This window comes from Lissotriton helveticus, chromosome 3_1 (assembly GCF_964261635.1).
Source record: "Lissotriton helveticus chromosome 3_1, aLisHel1.1, whole genome shotgun sequence".
Classification (NCBI taxonomy): Eukaryota; Metazoa; Chordata; class Amphibia; order Caudata; family Salamandridae; genus Lissotriton; species Lissotriton helveticus.
This window is the reverse complement of record NC_136061.1, coordinates 1,484,859,642-1,484,882,110: the sequence shown is the minus strand read 5'-3', so window position 1 is coordinate 1,484,882,110 and position 22,469 is coordinate 1,484,859,642. Positions and strand designations below refer to the sequence as shown.

General features: G+C 49.6%; 1 protein-coding gene across 4 annotated transcripts in view; it reads right to left on the bottom strand.

The window, feature by feature from the left end:
• The window catches only part of LOC144823532 (uncharacterized), a 1,119,534-nt gene that overhangs the window by 558,105 nt on the left and 538,960 nt on the right, over nt 1–22,469 (bottom strand). The gene's annotated exons all lie outside the window — the stretch shown is intronic.

Below are 22,469 nucleotides of genomic sequence, written 5' to 3'. Positions count from 1 at the left end.
CTGTGATTGAGAGGCTTGATGGAGAGTGTGTGTCACTGACCCGGCTGGGATTGTTGAGTGCTTTGCCGACCACTTTAAAACAGTGTATGCTTCGGTCTGCGATAGGGATGAGGAGGACTCCCGGCTGTTACTCCGTGATATTGCATTGCCCTGTCCTTCTGAGGTGGACAGGGACCTTATGGATCCGCCCCTTACGCCGGACGAATTGGCGGGGGCCATACGCTCCCTACGCTCCGGTAAAGCCATGGGCACCAATGGATTACCCATCGAACTTTACAAACTACGACCCGACAAAATGGCGCCCTACCTGAAGGGCATGTTCCTTGAGGCCTTGGATTCGGGTTCTCTTCCCGCTGATCAGCGCCTTGCCACCATCGTGGTAATTTATAAGGAGGGTAAGCCTCAAGATCGGTGTGCCTCGTATAGACCCATATCCCTTCTTAACGCCGAACCCAAAATTCTAGCTAAACTGTTAGCTAATCGTTTGATTAAGGTGATCGGGGACCTGATCCATCCGGATCAGTCGGGTTTCATTCCTCATCGAAACACCGCCCTTAATCTTCGGAGACTCCACGGAGTTCTCGCGAGGGCCGGAACTCGTAATGAGCCGGCCATTTTGGCTTCTTTGGACGCAACCATGGCTTTTGATACCATTAAATGGCCCTATCTTTGGGCGGCCCTCACAAAATGTGGGTTCGGTCCCGTGTTCATCGCGTGGGTGAAACTTCTTTATGAGATGCCCCTCGCTCAGGTGGTGGTTAACGGGAAGGTGTCCGGTGTTTTCACGCTCGGACGCGGCACTCGGCAGGGTTGTCCGTTGTCCCCATTGCTCTTCGCCCTCGCGCTAGAGCCGTTGGCGGAATGGCTCCGATGGGAACCTTCTATAAAGGGCATTCGGTGGACTCCTGACTTCGAGGATCGTATCTCGCTATACGCAGATGACATCCTTTTATATCTTATCTCCCCTAAGAAGTCCCTGAATGCGCTCTTCGATGTTCTTGCATCCTTCTGGAAGAACTCGGGTCTCATTATCAATTGGACCAAATCCTGTGTCTACGTTTTGGCTGGTGGTTTTCCCCCGTTGCCACGTAGATTTCCAATTCAAGTATCGGAGACCGGCTTCAAATACCTGGGGATACATATCTCCTTGGACCCTGCCGTTCGCCATGAGCGTAATCTACTGCCTCCTCTTCAACGACTGAAGCTGGATGTTACACGCTGGCGTCGTCTGCCACTGTCACCGCTCGGTCGTGCGGCTCTATTCAAAATGATGTCGCTGCCCAGATTTTTGTATGCTCTCCAGAACTCCTTTGACCTTGTCCCTTCGGGTTATTTCCGAGAGGTGGAGAGTTTACAGGGGCAACTCGTCTGGGACGGCCGTGCTCGCATAGCCCTGTCTAAACTCACGCTTCCGTGGTATGACGGGGGCATTGCCCTTCCCGACATCAGACGCTACTACTGGGCCTCCCAGTTGAGTGCGGTTAACCACGCAACATATGCCCCCGGACCTGCCCCGGCCTTTGCCATGGATAGGCATCTTCTACCGGGGGGACTTTCAATAGGGCACTGTACTCCAAGAGGCTCATCAGAACACTTGCAGGACCCACTAAAACTGCTGTGCGTGTGTGGCATAATGCGACTGCGGCTCTGGGATGGAATGACAGACTAACTCGTGCGACCCCGTTGTATGACTCTGAAATTCTGGGTAACCTGTGGCGAACAAAAGGATTTAATGGGATTTGATAGGGATCTCTAGGGTGGGGGATCTTTGGTCTAAAGGTGACGTTAAGACCTTTGAGGCGCTCAAAATGGAGTATGAACTCGGGGACAGAGAATACTTCAGGTACGCTCAGGTCCGGCACGCCCTGTTGTCAGTCTTTACTGTCGGCACAGACATCCCCGAATCCTCACCCCTGGAGGATCGCATCCTGGATGGATATGTGCCCGATAGCACGGTTTCACTGATTTACAAGAAGATGATCAACAATAGGGCTGACCTGCTTGTGCGCCTGAGGGCCTTATGGATTTCAGATGGTCTAGAAATAGATGATGAGGACTGGCAGTCCGCTCTGTCCTCGCCGAAGGAGGTTGCTATATCCTCTCGCCTCAGATTTGTTGAACTCAAGATCCTCCACCGCGTGTATGTCACTGGTCCGAGTCTGGTCCGCATGGGTTACACTTTGGATGCTCTGTGTAAGCGTGGATGTGGTGTGACTGGTACCTTCCTTCACATCCTATGGGAGTGTCCGGATATGGTCGAGTTTTGGTCATGGTAGGCCCAAGAAATGGGGTAGGATCTGGTCTCAATGGAACACTTATCGTGGCAATATCTGTACCCCCCCGCAAGAGTTGTTCCCTGACGTAACCTTGTCCCCTTGATTGACATTCCACCTATTAAATGATACAGTATTGTTTTAGGTTTCCTCACTGCCCCCTTCCCATGAAGAATTGTAATTGCAAAGTATATAATATGGTTACTGAGCGCCGAAATATGGTCCCATGACTGTACCCTCAACTCTCTTATGCCTTGTGTGAATGTTATTGTTTCATTTGTTTTTCTTCGAATAGTTTCTACAAACACTGCACCATAGTATAATAAACACAAAATTCCATAGACCTATTGACTATCCTGATTTCGACCTTGGCAACTATACGCATGCATCGATATTTCACCGCCAGACTTCAGGGGTGTCGGCTGATTGGCTATGTATCTCCTGTACCGTTGCTTGTTGCTATACTTATCGTGGCCGGCCCCCAGGGTTGTAGGCTAAGCGCTGTGTCAATGTGCAAATGTAAATAAAGGTCTTTTAAAAAAAAAAAAAAATCTGTGACCTGCATGGTGCATGCTTCACTTTGCAGCTGGGACATTAACTCTTTATACATTGTATGTGTCAGGCCTGTAACTAGACTGCACACCGATCTCGCCAGCAAGTGTATTCACCACCAAAGTTATCTTACAGCTACAATGCTTTGGAATTTGTTGGGCAAACAAAGATCTCTGCACCAGGTGTATACAGTCTAATCCCAATAAACTATTTTAAAGTGAAGTCTGCTCGAGAGAAAACAAAGTACAATTAGAAGAGGTATAATACTGCAATATATGGTAGACACTCAAGCACAAGAACAAACGTTACGTTCGTAGGCAATGGTGGCACTTGTGCAAGTATCAAAGCAAACAAGATGCCATTACCGCGCAGTCCCCAGGCCTATCATGACTGCCCAAGGAAGGAAGAAAGCTTTAGCCTGGTGCACTAGTAGACCCGCCCGAAGAGGGCCGTGTTTTCGTTTGTGCCAGTAAAAAAAAGCATGTACTGAATCTGATCAGTTCATTTGTGTGCCACTGCACTGCCACATTTTTAACGTTCATGCAGTATTCATATTAATAAATAAATGATATTATTTTCCTCCCTCTCACCGTCCCAAATTTGAAGGGGAGACCACCACGACACTCGCAAATCGCGATATCAAAGAACAGAGAAGATGGTGGTGCAGTCTGATGTCGTCGGTATTAATTCTTTATTCTCACAATGCACCGCGCACGCACTCTCGTCTCCTCCCTGGAGGGTGCGTGACCGCCATGACACATCAGAGCAGGTGCGCACAGCGCATGGGGGCTGTCCCAGGGCCGTCATTGGTAGCGCTAAAGATTGATGGCCCTGGGACCCACAAACTGCTGGGTACGCAGCGCAGCGCCCATCCGCATCGCACCAGTGACGATCATCACATACATCTGGTGCGGTGCGTGCGTGCGTGGCGCGGTGGCGTGCGCTTGCACTAAAGCAGCACTAGTGGCCAGGCAGCTAACTAACTAGATTGGTGTCATCCGCACCCCGGCACCCCCCCGCGTGACGCCGCTGAGTATATCGGTACGTTTCCTTAACTATCGAGGATGGACTTTTGCAAGTTCAGGGTGCAATGCAACATGACCCTAACTATAGCTCCTTACCAGTGAGGGAGGACGATGCATCCCATGCAAAGCTCAACCACCGAAGGTGAGCATCGTAAAACAGAGTGCAACAAAACTCTAACCTTTCTAAATGCTGAAGCATATTGCATGTGCATCTCAACCTGCAAATAGAAGATCACTGCAACATATGTAACACAGCGCACCTTAATGTAAGCAGGCACACAGGCAGCCCTAGGAGCGATTGACCAATGAGGGACATCACTGTGACCCATAGGATGCAACCAAATCTAGGGTGCAAAATCCCTGAAAATCTTCAGTGAGGGAGGAGGCAAAATGTGCCTTAACAGACACGGAACTAAATCCTTAGCAACATGGGAAAATAAGTTGCCACAATAGAATCAGGAGCAGTTAAGGGTGTAGAAATGTGGCACTCATTTGAGTTTGCACACTGAACACACATCTTTGTATTCACATGCTTCACTCACGCAAAACAATCGGCACACCCATAAAGAAAACAAATCTTAAACCGTATCATGAATACATGTGCAATCAGATGTGTAAAATGTTAAATTAATCCTGGCGCTTTGTCACATGTGTAACACTTGACGTACAGAATACATAGTACACAAGCTGCAAAACAGCAGGTATACCCATCCACAAACATTAATCCACATTAAAATATAAGCATCAATTTGGAGACAAAATTTACATTCTGACGTAAACTACTGAATGCGGATCTTGCAATTCGCCAAATTGAGAGCTGAAATGACTGCTTTAACAAAAATATCAGCTATTTGAACCACTACTTAAGAATGAAAAAAACATGTCGTATAATGCTCTCACATCAAGGTGTACCTAGCATAGAAAAATATAGTTTCCACTTCAAACCTTGGTTTACTATAATCAGATTTAGAATATATAGACTGATTTATTAAGTTGAAAAACCATTAGTTGGTGCTGATACAGACTGTGCAGGTGCCCGAAGTAGACAGGCGTTTTTAAAAAGGAAATACCTGAAAGCATGAGCGCAGACACTTGAGATCCAGTAGATCCCACCAGGGCCAGACTGGGAACCAAAACCGGCCCTGGCAAAGTGCTTGCTGCAAAAACGGCCCTGTAACAAAAACGGCCCCCTGGGACCCAAAACCGGCCCCCGGGGGATTGCCCGGTGCCCGCTATGGCCAGTCCGGCCCTGGGTCCCACTGCATTGATGTGCGTGTCATTGCATAGATTGCTGCAAGCACGCAGGCCGGGTGGCTAACATCTAGCAAAGAGGACGGAGACATTGACGTTGATGGGCGTGTGTAGGTAAAAGCTCGAGCGTCTGTCCCGTGCCTATGTTCAAACTGCTGTTATTCAACCGTCACTCTACTCTAAAGATATATTAATGCAGCAACTGGGACAGAATGCAATTCGATAATAGCCATTTAACAAGGAGGCAAACAGATAACATGAATTGCCTTTACGGAATGGAGTCTTGAGGTGGCAGTCGACCACCAGGAGGTCTGCCCCCGAGTACATTTGGGGACTGGTGCAGCCCGGCCAATACGGCGAGTTTTGGGCTACATTACACTTTGTTGGGCTGTTAGAATATATACAGCCATTTTAGATTGCCAGACACCATTTTGTAAGTCGTAATGCAGTGGCTGGCATTTAGACAAAGAAGCTTTACCCCACCCTCCCATCCCTATGTTCAGGAGGTTAGGGTTTGCTCAGTTTGTTTTGGCTTATTTGGATCAGCTTTGGTGGAACAGGTGTGCAACGAGGTTATGGAATATGTAAGTTGTCGCCTGAAGCAGGTGCATGGGTGGTTGGCCGAGAAGTTGGCATGGGTTAGCCAAGTTTATTGTTGTTGACAGCAGCAATCCAGGCTGAAAGGGAACGGGTAGGCAAGCGCACACCTGGACGAGGCAGAACGTTTAAGGTTCATTAACAAGTTAACTTAGTTAGAGGTTAATAGTTGCATTAAAACTGTATGGTAGGTTAAAGGTATCAAGTGAGTATGTTTAGCCCAGGAAGAGGTAGAACCTTTCTGGTTTAAGTTTGTGAAGGGGGGCATTTAGGGGTGGGGGTGCAGTTTAAAATAGGTAACTCTTTTGTATATTGAGGTTTAGTTTAGGAAGGTGCAAGGCTCAGGGTCAATTATATGTGATATGCACCTGTTTCAATAAAGCAGCCTTTTGACACAAACGCGGTGATGGTGGTCTGGGCTGCCCCTCCCATTCCCCAAAGCTATATTGTCACTGAACTGAAATACCAGATGTTCGATGTCCAAAAAAAAAAGATTTTTTTCATATCATTACAACCATCAGGGGTGAATTCAGAAGTTTAAAAACATTTTCTGTGTTGCTGCGCTTCCGTTATAATATTCTGGTATTCTGTTGTCTATGGTAACCATAAAGCGATTCCACAGGGTCACCACTCTCAGCGTAGGCTTGTAGGTGAGCTCGGGCATACAACTGTACTGGTCCACAATTTTTCACTACGTAAGATGGCAAGAGTCCCATCAGAAGCCGTTCTGACGATTGCCCTTTCATGAGTCGATTTTGAAATCCAGGAAAAGTACATAATGCTAAATTGAACCTTCGAGCTACCTTGAAACTTGATAGTAATGCCAATCTCAATGTGTTCTTGTGATCCTTGGCGCATTTTGGTTTACCAGGAAATGCTCTTCTCAATCAACGCCAAGAAAGAACTTTGGCAATGACAAAGCCTACTGTGTATTAAATCGAAGGTAACACATACTTTCTGGAATGCAAAATCCATCGTATACCAAAGAAAACGCAGAGTACTGATTTACCAGCGTCCTCTGGGGCAGCAGACATTACTTCAGAGCTGCCAGGAGGAAAAGGCACTGCTGGGGTTGAGTTTGTAAACTCAGCATCTTTCAAAATGTACCAGAAAGTATATCCTTTACACGCTCGGTTTGAATCACGTTGCCATTGTATTGCTGCGTTGAGGCTGGTCAGGCGAATGCGGGAACACCCTGACAGCTGACACTAATAAGTTACGTGGAGGCATTATCTGGTACGCTCAGTGTTTTAAATGGGAAAAAAGTGCAGGTACTCATTAAAAGGAGCTAGAGGTGTGTCAAGTGGCCGGGGCTAGGGGCGGGGCTAAGGGCAAGGCATGATGATACATAATATGATATCTAACAGTAAATAAAAGCATACATTATTCAATCACTTCAAAAGTACAAAAGTATTTCCGTATACATACATATATATTTATAAACGATAATGACAGTTGACAAGAAATACAGCAGATCTTGAAGTCTGCACTAATTTGTGTTAAAATGCAATTTTTAAGCCCCGATTTCAGAACTGAACAACTGAACAAATATCTGTTATTTTTAACAGAAAAAAAAGTGCCAATCCTAACTTCAGCTGTCACCGCAACTTTTTACATCCCTCCCTCCCTCCCCTTCCTTCTATGTTCAGCACCTTGTTTCCCCCCCCAGCCAGATCCATGGTCAGTTGTCATGGGAGGTCATTTCTGGAGTGCTGCAGCGTTTCCTGCTATGCATTGCTCTTTGGACTAAACAGGGAGACAAGGGAACCCTACTCACTGGGAGCCTGGGTGTAAGGACTATTAGAGAAAACAACGGCTCCTGTGGGCTGATGAGGGATGAATTATAGTAGACTTAATGCACAATGGCTATGAAAAAAAAGGGTTGAGAGATATCAGACAGACAGCAGACTATACCACAGCGAAGTTTGTTGCAATAGCGTTTTTATTTATATAGAAATCGCATAGATAATATAGTACAAACCGGCGATATTCCAAAAGAGGCTACCATAAACAGATGTACTATTATGGCTACATGGCACTTACTCAGTAAAGTGGGCAATTGGCTCACAAATATTTTGGGGTAGCATTAACACCCATGACACCCGTTCAACATTAAATCCTCACTTTTGGCCCAGTCCGCCACTTTCTCCAGTCAATGAACCGTTTTGTTCTTTAAATGATTCAGGTCTTCCTCCTTGCTAGGAAGCAAGGATGGCACATTCTTTTTAAAAAACATTTATAATTCTTTTTCAATTTTTTTTATAATTCTTTTTATTGAGTAACATAGATCAGCAAAATAGCATATGATAGGTTGACATTATACACATGAGAGGAAACGACAATCAGTCACACAATATTGATCATGGTATGGGTTGATCTGAGTCGCAACAACACTATGAACATTTCGATTAAGGCGGTGGTATGTCATTAATAGGAGACTCCCGCGATGGAGTACAAATCTCCCCCCAGTAGGAATTGCAAGACCCCCCATATCAGTAACCATTTCTTCGGGCAGCCCATAGCGAGGTATACTGTCTTTTCATGAAACAAGCACCAGTCCATGTGCTTTTTCAAGTCCGTTACTGTTGGCGTGGTTGTGGCTCCCCACATTTGGGCTATTTTCCATTTTGCCACCATGAGAACGATAGTGACACAAACCATACCCATTCTACTCGGATGTGTGGGCTCCTATACATTTAGGAGGCACCTCTTCGCCTCTAGTCGGATTTCCAATTCGAGCACTTCACTGAGAACAGTGTGTATCCTTCTCCAGTATGATTGAATGTGCTCACACTCCCATATGATATGCATGAAAGTGCCCTCGCCACCGCACTGTTGTCTACATTCTCCTCCCTGTGTCCTCCCCATGCGAACTAAACAGGGCCCAGTGACATATATCCTATGTAATATTTTCAACTGAACAAGCCTCAATCTAGCCGAGATTGCTACATCTCGTGGAGAGGCAAGTGCCTCCTGCCATTGCTCATCATCCAGTTCGAGGCCATCCCCCTTCCACCTCTCTCTTGCTGCTTGGAGGGAAGTCCCAGTGTTGTTTATCAGTGTCTTGTATGTGAGTGAGACCGTTTTCTCTGGTAGATAGCAGTCGAGTAATCTAACCTCGAGGGGTGTGTATTGTGGAGGAGTGACCCTTTAGGAATACAGGATTGTAAGGCACGACGGACCTGAAAATATCAAAAATACTCTGCGCAATTTTTTTGGGGGAAAATCTTTTTATTAGCATAGTGGTAAGAGCAGCAACACATAATATTTCTCAGTCTGTGGAAAACAAGAGTAAGGGAGCTCTTCCAGGCTCAACAAGAGCAGGTACATTGTATTTTTCAGAGTTTGCAGAGAATCCAAGCAATTGAACAAACCCCCAGAAGAAAACATTCCCACCCGCCACCCGTAGAAAGAACCCCACCCAAGACACTCTTAATTTACATATATAGATTGCAATTAGCACCAGTCCACACTCACAGAGCAGATCTAATCAATCACGTTGTCCCTAACATCCAGATAGTGGCTCAGTCAATTGTTACACGGGATACCCCGTATCATAGTCAAGTGCACCCTGTCCGTTCACGGTACATGCAAGCCCAGTGGCAAGAGAACACAATTCAGTTTACGGGTATCGAAACATCAGACTCTTCATCACTCCCCATCTCAAACCTCCCCAAAATAGTAAACCAGTCCAGAGAAATCGGTGTTTTTCTGAGGCCCCTGCGTTCTTCACGCTGTAGCACTTCACCCTCCGCTTTGCCCCAACGTATCACCTCCGTTTTCCATAAGTCAGGGTCAGGCGGTTTGGGTGACTTCCATCTCATTGTGATGGCACGTTTCGCTAATACCATGGCTATGTCTGCAAAATGTGCCGTTACGCTCCTCTTACGCGCTGCTGGGCCCAGCCCTAGGAGTGCATACTCCATGGTGAGCGAATGTGTTAAGGCACCTGCTTCCGTGAGTGATTCGTTAACAGTTGTCCAATAGTAGCCCAGTTTGGGGCAGTGCCATAACATGTGTGTCAGCGACGCATCAGCCAAAGCGCATCTAGGGCACGTGTCAACCGCGTTAGGGAACATAATGTGGAGACGGTGAGGTGTTAAATACGCTCTATGCAGGACCATCAGTTGTATGAACTTGAATTTGGGGTTCCTAGCCACTTTTTTAGGGAAAAGAAGGATCCGCTCCCATTCCTTGTCTCGCAGGGGCCTCCCTATATCGCCCTCCCACTTGGTCTTGAGAGGCAATAGTGAAGTCGCCCTCCCCGCTCTAATGCCAGCAGTGAGCCATTTAGTTAGATGGCTCCCCGTCCCCATGAGATACTGCATCGTCAGTAAGGGGTTCAAGGCTGGTTCTATTCCTTCAGGCGCCCACCTGTCCGTTACATAACGGCGGAGTCAAGCATGTAGGAGGAATGATCCCGGGGGGATACCGTGTGTGGTCCTGAGGTCTTCAAAGGACAACAGCTGTCCCTCAGCAAAAAGGTCACCTATGTGGTACACGCCCGCGTCGTGCCATGGCACGAGTTTGAGGTTTGTGAGCGGGCCCGACCTCAGAGGAATACCCAGCAGTGGTATTGTGGGGGCATAGGAAGTCAGCGGAGCCGTGTATTTCACTGCTTTCCGCCAGTAGTGGACCGCAAGTCGGAGGAGCGGCGGGGTGTCCCTCGGCAGTTCCGAGTAAGGTAACAGTAAGACATGGATCTTCCCTTTGGAACGATCTCCCTCTGTCATGTCGATCTCATGTAAGTTCCGACCCGCAAGCCAATAAGCCAGCCATTGCAGTTGGCAAGCAAAGTTGTAAGCCCTGAAGTCCGGTACCCCCATACCTCCGGCGCCAGAGGTAAGCTGTAGCTTAGCTAGGCCGATGCGCCTCCGCCCTTGTCCCCATATTAATTCCGTGAGGAGGGTATCGAGTGCCTTGAACGTCGTGGCAGGGATCAGGAACGGTAGGTTAGTGAAATAGTAGATGAGCCGGGGAAGCATCACCATCTTGGAAATGGCGATCCTGCCGGCCACCGACAGGGGTAGTGTCAACCAAAATTGTATCTGCGATTTAAGTGCTCTCATAGCTTTCCCAAGGTTGCCGTCAATCATGACTTCGGCGTCCCTGTAAACTTGTATTCCGAGATATCGGAAGGTGGCATCCGCCATTTGAAATGTGTGTGGCGCGAAGAGCAGTGGCGTAGACGAGCCTGCAGCAGCAAAGTTAAACCCATAGGACTTGGGTTCGCTTATGGTAAGGCCTGATAATGACCGAAACTCCTCGAATATGCGAGGTATGGGATCCAGGTCCCCCTGTACATTATGCAAGTAGAGGATAATATCGTCAGCATAGGCGGACACTATATGCGTCGTCTCACCTCTCCGAATTCCGCAGCGGGGGGCCACCGTCCGGAGTTTACATAGCAGTGGCTCAAGCGCCAGGATAAGGAGCGGGGAGAGCGGGCATCCCTGCCTGGTACCCCTTGCGATGGCGAGGGGATCTGAGATGCATCTGGATGTGCGTACCCGAGCCGTGGGGTGGGTGTATAGTAGTTTGACCCGCGCTATAAATTCGGGAGGAATCCCGAATTTCGTGAACGAGGCAAACATGAAGTCCCATCTGAGGGAATCGAAGGCCTGCTTCAAATCCAAGGAGATGAAACCCTCAGAGCCAGCATCTGCCTGGTCTCGTAGTATCAGTTGGGCTAGTCGTCTGAGATTCATAGCCGTGCTTCTGCCCGGCACAAAGCCACACTGGTCCGGGTGGATCAGTTGCGGGATGTATTGTGCCAATCTCGTCGCCAGTACCTTACTCAGTATCTTGTAATCGGTGTTAAGGAGAGATAGGGGTCTGTAGCCAGCCAGGTGCATCCCATCTTTACCCGGCTTTAATAGGGAAGTTATCAAAGCTTGTAGGGATGACTGTGGCAAACAGTCAGTCCGCAGTGCCTCCAGATAAAGGGCGTGCAAGCGCGGGGCCAGCTGATCTATAAATGTGGCATAAAACTCAGCCGGCAGGCCGTCTGTTCCTGGGGTTTTATTTCTCGGGAGTGTGCGTATTGCCTGTCTGATTTCCGCAATAGAAATGCTACGTTTCAAGTCGTCGCTTTGCCTGTCAGTGAGTCGGGGGAGCTCTAGGTCCCTCATAAATCCCTCAAATGCAGTCTGCGAGAGGCAGCGGTGCGGGCCATAAAGTGTGGTATAATAGTCCTTAAATGCAGTGTTGATTCCTACTTGGGTCGAAGTCAGCATGCCGCCTTGGTCCAATATTGCCAAGATCGGGTGGTGTACTGGGGAGTCACGTATGATACGGGCAAGCAGGGGGCCCGACCTGTCCGCCTGTGTGTGCTGTCTGGTAGTGTATTCCCTGTAGTCTAATAATCGTAAGTCCTCTAGCAGTGTAGCGTGTTTCACATGCGCGTCTTGCAGTGGTGTGAAGTGTGTGTTCGTGCCCGCAGCTTCACTCTCCAGTGACACCAGTCTGCCCTCCACGTCTTTTAGGTCGGCTATCACTGCCCTCCTCATGCCCACTCGGGTGGCCATTGCCTCCCCTCTGAGACAGACTTTGAATGTGTCGCATTCTATTTGACGGGAGCTGGCGGTATTATTGTTTGTGTCAAAGTAACGCTCGATAGCGTCCGCCATAGTCGACCTGAAAACCGTGTCCTCTAGCAAGTCTGTGGGGAATCTCCAAGTCGGGATCGGGGTCATCTGTCGGCCCCATTGCCAAGTCAGCTCGACAGGGTTGTGATCGGAGAGGGTCTTCCCCATGTGTTGGGCTTGGACAACCGAACCTAGCACGGAGCGGGAGAAAAATATACGGTCTATCCTGGTGTGGAGTTGGTGTGGTGGGGAGAAGAAGGTATATTCTCTGTCCTGCAGGTGTGTACTGCGCCAAGCATCAGCCAGGTCCCATCCCTCCGCCCATTGCGCCAGCGCAACAGCCTGCCTCCTACTTTCTGTGGCGTGTAGTGGGGGGTGCGATCTGTCCAACGCGACATCCAATACAGCATTGAAATCCCCCCCGACCACCCATTGATGATCCGCCCAGTCCGCAAGGACCCCATTAACAGTTGCCAAAAAGTCTGACTGGCTCGAATTTGGCGAATACACACATCCAAGTACAACACTAGACCCATCCAGTAAACCCCGCACAAACACATATCTGCCCTCCTTGTCAATTCTTTGTTCTAATGGCTTGAAGGGGACAGAGTTACGGAGCCAGATAGCGGCCCCCCTGGAAAATGCAGAGTAGGATGTAGCGAAAAGTTGACCCTTCCATTTCTTATGTAGCTTTAAAGTTTCAGCACAGTTCAAATGTGTTTCCTGGAGGTAGGCTATCATAGTTCCCCTGCGGTTAAGCTGGGCGAGGATCCTGTGCCTCTTGTGGATGGAGCCCATGCCCCGTACATTCCAGGTGCACAAATTATAAACATTAAGTGGCCCCATGTCTGGTCGAGGAACGCGCCAGTGCTGAGCTCGTGAGTGTACGTGTCTGGCACATGTTACTGCAGGAGAAGAGTGTCAAACAATCAGTTGGTCCCCAAACATTAAGGTCCTCAGGCCAACGGGCTCGAGGTCCAAACCATGATGCCCAACATGGGCATAATTCAAACAGTACCATGTGCATACGGTGGGGGGCGCAGACCGTCTGTGCCTGACTCGCGCTGGTCTGCGGTGGCATGGTAGCCCCTAGTAAACTAAGCCTTCGTGCAACCCACCCACGTGCAGAGAGTGATACATTCAATACATTACCACCCGGAGAGCATGTATGGCGCCGTCGTTAAAAGTCCTCCGCCATCTGCGCCGTGATCTTGGGGAAGAGCTGTAGGCTGTCCGCCGACCCCGACACCTCGGTGTGGGTGCCAGAGTTGCCAACCAGGCCCCTGGCTGTGCCCGCGTCATGGGCGGCGAGTGCCTCCTCCGTCAATTGCGCCACCGGGGAGCGTGCTGCCAGCCGGTCTGCAGCGGTCCCGTCAGTCGATGCAGGTCCCGGCGATGAGGCTTGTCTAGTGTTAGAAGTGGTGCTTCTCCGATCCGAGTGGCCCTTCCGTCCATCCCTTCTGGTGGCCGTGAATGGGTCCTGCGAGGCCGGCGGCGTCAGCGTTACTTCCATCCACTCTGCTGCTTCCTCTGGCGAGTCAAAGAAGTGCGATTTATTACCGTGCAGAATCTTAAGGCGGGCGGGGAACAGAAGGGCATATTTCAAGTCTCTCTCCCGTAGCTTGCGCTTCACTCCAAGGAAGGAGGACCGGGCACGCTGGACCGTGGGTGTGAAGTCAGGATACACGGAGATATTCTTGTCCTCGTAGCGAATCGGCGCTCTCTCTCGGGCCACGCGCAGCACTGTGTCGCGGTCCTTGTAGTGAAGGAGGCGTGCGATCAAAGGATGTGGGGGCGCGCCCGGCTGCGGCGGTTTGGACGGGATTCTATGCGCCCTCTCCACACTGTACAGGGCAGTAAGATCTCCGGACCCACCACTTTCCTGAGCCAGTCCTCCACGAATTGCGTAGGATTCCTCCCCTCGCTGCGTTCCGGAATGCCTAAGATGCGGACGTTGTTGCGGCGGGCCCGCCCTTCCGCGTCGTCAACCTTGTCCCACAGCTGCTTGAGTTGTTTCTCCATACCTTCCAGCTTCTTCGAGTGTTCCGTTTGTTGGGGTATGAGATCATTCAGCGCAATTTTCTGTTCTGAGACTCTCTCCGCAAGTTTATTGTGGTCCGCTCGAAGCAAGGAGAGTCCCGTCGCCATGCTATCCATGCGTGATTCTAGAGCTTCCCGTGTGGCCCGTATCTCGTTTAGGATCAGGTCCAGTTTGGCGTCCTGTGACCCTTTCCCAGTTGGAGGGATGACTTCCACATTGGAGGAGGCTAAAGGGTCCTCCGAGCCGGTAGACTGCATGTCCGTCGATGTACCGTGTTCCTGGGCCTTGCCCCTGTGTCTCTCCATCGATCTAGTATGCAGGGTGGCGTTGGGGGAACCCGCCGCCCGGTCTCCGGCCGTGAGGCTTATGCTGCGCCGCGATGTGGGTTCTGTGCGTCCACGCTGTCACCTGTGCCACAGAGAGGAGGGCAATTGGATAGGCGGACTCTCGGCGCTAGGCAGGATCAACGACGTTGGGGCCGTGGAGGCGGCCCCGGCAGATATAGCTGCGCCCCTCAGAGGACCCACCGCACAGGCGACTTCCCGGTCTCGGTGAGGCTGTGTGTTCGTGCAGGTGTCAGCAGGAGGGAGGTATCGTCAGGGGCAGGGGAGCGCCGTAGTCCCACTCCGGCGAAAACGGACCTGCAGTTAGAAGCCTCTTTTCAGGCAGATCCCATGTTGCTGGCCAGGACCTGTAACGAGCAGGAGCCGTGTTGCAGCAGTTCCCCCGGGCCTCGGCTCCCCTGCCACCACCAAGCGCCGCAGGGGATAACAGTCCCTGTGTGCCTCAATAGGGCAGTGTGGAGGCAAGATGGCGCCCACCACCCCTCCGCAGCGCCAAGGCCGGTCGCGAGGCCGCTGGGCGTCGCACAGGGTCGCAGCAGTCCTCCGGCCGCTAGGGCACTCTCCTCAGTGCTCCCGGTGCTTTTGTCCTCACCGGTGTACAGGCGGCCGCCGTCGCCCCCGCGCCAGACCAGCGGGCTCAGGAGCAGTCCGACCGCCCCACCGGTCGCGGTCGGGCAGATAGTTCAAGACGGGCCCCCCGGACTCATCAGCGACGATGGGGGTGGCAGTGCGGCGTCGGTAGGATCAAGCGCCAGCCTCTAATCATGGGCGCGCGTCCGGTCTCGCGCCCTCTCAAGTCTCCGGCGCCCCTTCGGCAGCCCGCCGGGATTCAACAGCAAGTGGGCCTCCAGGCTAATCAAGGCCGCGGCTCTCTCCGGCGCAGCGGGCCCCACCGAGCCCCGCAGCACACCAGGATGTTAGGAGGGGTCCGGGCAGTGCTGCTCGCCGCCGTCGCTCGCCGCTCGGTTGTTAAAGCTCCCGGTGTGAGGTTGAGGTGGGTTGCACTGCAGGCAGACAGGATAATCAGCTAGTTTTTAAGGGGTTATGGACGGAGCTCTGTCGCTACACGTCCGCCATGATCGGCTCTTGGCCACGCCCCCCAAAAATACTCTGCGCAATTTCGTATTTCTGTTGCATGGTGTCAAATGACATTACTTCTCCCTTTGTCCATAGATCTCCAATAATAGAGATCCCGATAAGATCCCACTTGTCGAATCCCTTCGATTTCCAAAGATCCCAAGTGTCTTCGAGTCCCAGAGCAGTGTCGCCAGCGTCAGTTTTCGCTCCCATCCCAAACTTTTTGTTGCTGCGTGTCAGACCTGCACTGACTGTTTAGTTAGGTCCAGTAAGTGGGAAAAGTCACGGACTAGAGTAGAGGGCTCTGTTATAGTTTCCCCCTGGGAGGAGCCAGCGGTCCATGACATAACCTGGATTGTCCATGGGGCAGTAGATGCCATGGTTGATGGCTGCCAGGTGTGAAGCCCAGTAATATTTTTTTAGGTCCGGGAGACTAATGCCACCAACAAACCAGGTAATGGTGAGTTTGGCCAACGTGATTCTGGGTTTTCCTTCTCACAGCAATTCTCTCTATAGTCCCTCTATTTCTCTAAAGTAGCTGGATGGCACTGGATCGGGGTAGTTCGGTACTGCGTAAAAGGGAGTGACGCAAGGACATCATTTAAAATAGCACTGCCCTACCCAGCAGGGAGAGGGGAAGTGCCTTCCAGGCTGAAATGTCCTGTTTCAGTTTTTGCAGAGGCGGTCGCAGGTCATTAGTGTAGCGGAGGTGTGGGTTCGATTTCACAACCCCAGGTATTTAAACCCTGTTGTGGTTGGTTGTATAGGGCAGTACTTGGGTACCCTCGGGGGTCACTGTGAAGAAGATAGAGAATGGACTTATTCCACTTTATGGAATTTCCAGAGAGTCTGCCAAAACCTGCAAATATGTCAAACACCGCTATCAGTGATGCTCATGTAGAGGCGAGGAATAGAAGGATATCATTCACGTATAGCGAAATTCGGTCCTCCCATGATTCTGCCCATCGTAAGCCACGTATGACTTGATCGCTCCGAATCCAAGAAGCAATTGGCTCCAATGCAAGAGCGAATATGAGGGGGGAAAGTGGGCAACCCTGACGGGTCCCCCGACCTAGTTTAAACAAATCCAATTTCTTGTTGTTCACTACAACTTGTGCCAGGGGCTAGGAGAATAAAAGTCTAATCCAGCCGATGAATTCAGGTCCAAAACCCAGCTTCACCAATACTGCGAAAAGGTAGGGCCATTCAATAGTATCAAATGTCATTGAGGCATCTAGGGAAACTATGGCCGCCGGCTCTTGTATCGTTGCTAGTCTCCCCACTACCCCATGTACCTTCCGGAGATTCAATGCTGTATTACGCTGGGGCATGAAGCCCGACTGGTCTGGGTGCACGATGCCACTAATAACTTTGATCAGACAGTTAGCCAGGAGTTTAGCAAGGATTTTGGATTCTGCATTAAGGAGAGAGCTAGGCCTATATGAAGCGTTATTTGTCTTGGGTTTACCCTCCTTGTGAATGGTGATGAGTGTGGCTATTCTCTGGTCTTTACTGTCTGTGAACATAGTTCGCAGATATGGGGCTAGCTTGTCTGGGGCTAGTTTATAAAGCTCGATTGGTAGGTCATTGGGGCCGAGCGCTTTACCCGATCTGAGGCATCTGACTGCCAATGCGATTTCGTCATTTGTAAAGTCACTCTCCCGGAAGTCTCTGTCCTGATCTGACAGGACCGGAAGGGCAATGTCTCTAAGGAGAGATTGTGAGTCGGCTTCAGTGTAGGAAGTGTGCGTGCTGTAAATGTCACTAAAGTGGTTCGCAAATGTGTCGACAATAGCTTGTGGGTCCGTTATGGATCGTCCTTCTCCATCCCTCAACTCCGGCACCAGGCGGGACGCTAGTTCCTTCTTGCCCAGCCACACTATAAGTTTCCCCCCCTTATCTCCAAGATCGTACACCCTACCGCCTGTTCTCTCCCCATGGATTTGGCTCTGTCAGTTGCTATGGCCTTATATTCATCCCTTTTGAGCTGCAGAGTATGGAGCTTTTCTTGTGTAACTTCCTCTCCCAGCTCCTCTTCCAGTTTAAGGACTGCCTCTTCTATTTCAACTAGGTCTTTCATTTTCTCCTTTCGAGCGCCAGCTATCAGTGAGAGGGATTGCCCCCGTATGACAACTTTAAAGGCTTCCCAAAATGTTTGGGGAGCCCACTGTGCCCTCATTGTCCTGAAAATAAATATCTATTTCCTAAAGCAGGGCCTTACGTACTTTGGAGTTGTGAAGATGCCATGGATTAATGGGAGCCACTCAGCCTGCTCCACCCCGCCCCAGCATCAGATGAGCTCATAGTGGGGAATGATCTGAGATGCCTCTTGCCATGTGCCCAACCTCATTGTTGTGTGTGACCTGGGAGGCTGGGATGATCAGGTAGTCTATACGAGAAAGGCTATTGTGTGTCCCAGAAAAATACGTGTGTTGACAGAGTCCGGGTGGTATGTTCTCCATGCGTCAGCGAGGCCCAAAGCCTCCAGGAAATCAGGTAGCCATCTTTAACCTAGAAATTCTTGCAGATTTATGAGCATCCCTCAATGTACAGATAAAACCTCTATCCCTTGGTATAGTTTTAAGGACTAACTCTAGTTTGTTTGAGGCTGTGCCACAGGACTTATCCAACAATGCTGTGGGATGGCTCTTGCCGACAGTGGGTGTGTCAGTTGTGACTCTACATTAGTGCTTCCATTGATCCTGGTTGCATCCCCCTTTTGGGCACTCTCATCTAGTCCATAAAGGTTTTAATGATTTCACAACTACTGTTTGGTTGAATCTTTCATGAATGTATTCATTCATATTTATGAATTATTTTTCTCCTTAACAAATTCATAATGGAATGCATTTATCATCCTCTCCAATGCATTTCGAGCAATACAGTGCTCTTCATCAGGGAGTATTGTCTGCAATTCAAAATATGATACATATTGATACAAGACAGTGTGTTTATAGAAATACAGAATGTGTTACTAGTGTTTTATGTGATCATATATATGGTACAAAATCGTTTGTGAAACATGACATTCATTGTGCACATGGCGGGGTGAAACTAATGTGATATATGACTCGGTGCTCGTTTCAGTGTGCATAAAGTCAATCGTAGCTTGATAATCATGCAGATAAATACTCACAGATAACTACTATTCAAGTGTTTTTCTGAATAATATCTATGGAAAAAGATTTTGAATTAGATTACATGCGTCCTGTGTTGGGCGCGATAAACAAAAACAAAATCAAAACTGTCACCAGTGTTGTATTTACTCGAAAAGGTCGTAGAAACTTAAGCACTACTAGTAATGGAGAGATTCGAAGAGGAGTACATTTATGCTGGTAGGTGCGTTTTAACTGATGGTTGATGGTGACTTGAAAAGTGCAATAGGTTGTTCCTATCTGTTTTTTTCCGATAAATGTCAGTTTCCAAGCCATTCTCTTTTTTTTTTTTTAAATCAATATGTCTAAGAACGTGACTTGTCTCTCTGAGGTTCCATTAGTAAACTGTAGGTGTTCATTAAAGGTATTCCATGATGCCATGACTCTGTTAGCCTCATCTTTAGTACCGCTCCATAACATGAAAATATTGTCCATGTATCGATGATGTATTTTGATTTGATTTTTCCATAGTTTATTCAACAAAATGTACTCCTCTTCGAATCTCTCGATTTCCAGGTTTGCATACGAGGGCGCCATGCAATTTCCCATGGAGGTACCGCTAAGTTGGAGGAACCAGTCCTCCTTCCATCTGAAGTAGCTCTGATAGAGCGAAAAATGAACCAACTCCATGATGAATATTTGCATGGTTGTTTCCAGGTCTCAATTGAGAAGTGCACGTTCTACAGCTTCAACCATCACTTAAAACGCACCTACCAGCATCACAAATGATGAGAATTAGACGCATTGTATCTGACACTTAAATGGCCCAACAAAGGATAAGTGAGATGGCTGAAAGATTCACAAATAGAGGGTACCCTCCACCAATAATAAATAGAGCCACAAACAGATGCCTCACAATCAGACGAGAGTGCTCGTTAACGCAAACAGAGAAACAAGAAACCACCAGAACAGTGGTGGTGTCATGCCTGTCATGTACACATTGCAGGTCGCCAAGATTCCGTCCGAATTGAGGGAAGTGAGCGGTGGTTGGCGGTGGTTGGCAAAAGCCGTGAAGAGCAGAATGCGCATGCGCGGGAGAGTAGCGTTGAAGACAAAAACCCGCCCTAAGCGCACAGGAAATTGCTTCGCGTTTAGCTAGCCTGAGTTTGTCGTTCCGGGTTCTTTGGCGTCCGAGGAGAGAGGAGTTAGGAGTTTGGCGTTCAGGTACCGTGCAGCGTCTTGCTTGCAGTGACGAAGCAACTAGCTTCAATATCCTTCGTTCTGTTGTTTTATTATCCGTTTGGAATTTCATTTACCCGCGGTTTGCGGTTGTCTTCTTGGTTGGTTATTGAGTTTTCCTTTCGGTTATATGTCGACCGGGTTCTTTCTGTTCCTTCATTGATTCCGGTCTTGAGTTTGGATTTATTATGGTGCACCTATTCGGTGCTCAGGGTGAGTGAGCATTTCGAGGCATAAGTAAGAACATTACATTGTAGTAATAGCATCTAATGAGAGTTGTGTTTGTATTCAAGGGTTCAGACACTAAACCTACAGTCAGCGCAGTACAGAGTTCCTGTCATTTCTTTTTCCTATGATACACTGTTCGTGTTTTCCTGCCATAAGGTATTACAGAGAATCAGTATCTAACACATAGAACAGACACGGGGAGGGGTTGGTTTTCATTATTGTTTATTTTATATTTCTGCAGTGCCATAGCAGTGAAGTCTACTGATCCAGCGCTAACGAAGACTGTGGTGTGTCTGTCTTATCTTCCCCCCTCCTACCCTTGTTTTGTTCCCCTGTGTTCCCTGGGTTACGCTTTGGGCGTTAGTGTTTTGTCCTGACGCCCGGAGGGTGATCAGGGGAAGCAGGGTGTTTAGCGTCGTGGATCCAGGACTCTTCTGAGACATAAGGTGCGTGCATGACAGGTGGTATTTAAAATTTCTACTGTCAGTAAAACATTAAAAAAAAATCATCCATAAACACTAGCCGATACTGACAATGGAACCGGATTTCAAACAATCATTTTTACAACCTCCAATTTTCGCTTTTACCCGCAATAAAAACTTTGGTGAAATACCTAAACAAAAACAACCACAAAGCCAACCATATAATGGAACGAAACCATGTTTGAACTGTCAGAATTGTAATAACATTATACAAGGCACTACCATTCATCACCCAATGAAAGGCAATAGAATCAGGCTAAATGTCACAGCCACATGTGAAACATCTAATGTTGTCTATTTACTAAAGTGCCATTGTGGAAAAGTTTACGTCGGAAAAACTGAGAGGAAAATACGTTTGAGGATTAATGAACACAAGTCCAACATAAGAACAAAAAATATGAAGCAGAGGAGCCTGAGCGCGTCCAAAATGGCCGCGTAGGCTAGAGGCTCCCGAGACCCCCGCTGACCCCGGGTAAATCCTGCTCAAAATTCTGAAGTTGGACAGAAGAATTTGGCCGCTGATGAGAAGCGGTCGCTGGCGCTGTAACTTGCGTCCCGATCTGCTGCCTGGAACTGTATGAAACGGGCCCGGAAGATTGCGGCCTAGTTGGGCGAAAAGCCGGGGTCTCGAGTTGGTGCTGGACCCCGGCTGCAGTGTAACAACATCGGAGCCGTGCCCGAAATTCCCCGGCTCGGCCCCGTGGACATCCTGCCGCTTTCTCCGAGACTACTGGGCGCCCCACCCTCCCTCCCCCTCCGCCCCCCATGTCAGGGGGTATCTGGGCACGCGGAGGTGACGCGCTTCCCCTTGGTGGCCCGAACTTTGCGGGTGTTGGACTCTGAGGCCCCAGTGTGATGGAGGCTGAATTGTGGCCTATCGGTGGTGCCCGACTGAGTAGGGGGCTGAATTCTTCGCTGGGGGCCCCTTGTAAGACTTTGTGGAACCCGTGAAGATTAAGGGTCCCCCCGGACACTGTGCCTGAGGCGGAGGCTGTGGAGGTGGCGCAGGATAGCGGGGGCTCAACGTGGCTGTGTTTGGACAGGGGCAGGGAGACTCTCCTGCACTGGGACCCATGGACGTTGGCTGGCTGATTTCTGCGCCGTACAGGTATCCTTTGGTCTGGCCATCGAGCTACTCCTGGGGTCCGGCGCTGATCCGTGGAGGTGGGGGGGACCTGAGGGACCACCGTCCCCCTGTAACTTTCATCTGTGCAGTTGGTGGTGGGCCACGCTGGTCTACTGAGGGTCTGAGGTACCGCCTGCTTGATGTTGCTGGTGAACTGGTGTCTCCGAGGTGGGATTTCTGCAGCGGCTGGGCCCGATCTCCGCTTGGCGTTAAAATGGCGACACGACCTGTACCGGAGAAGACACAAGCCAAGATTACTAGAGGGGCGAAGTACGTCCAAGCCAATAAGCTAGATCGCTACACGCAACCCAGGGGGTCGCCCCCTGGGTTTCGAAAATCGCAAGAGGGAGGTGCGGAGGCATCGGCTTCTGCGACAGAGCCAATGCTACAAGATGTGATGGCCGCGATTGACGGGGTGCAAACCTCCCTTGGGCAGAAGATGGAGTCGTTGGATCATAAGCTCGACGCGGTCACGATGGAGGTTAACCCACTCCGAGCGGACCTCACCAAAACCGGGGAGAAGGTAAAGTCACTGGACATTAAGACCTCCAG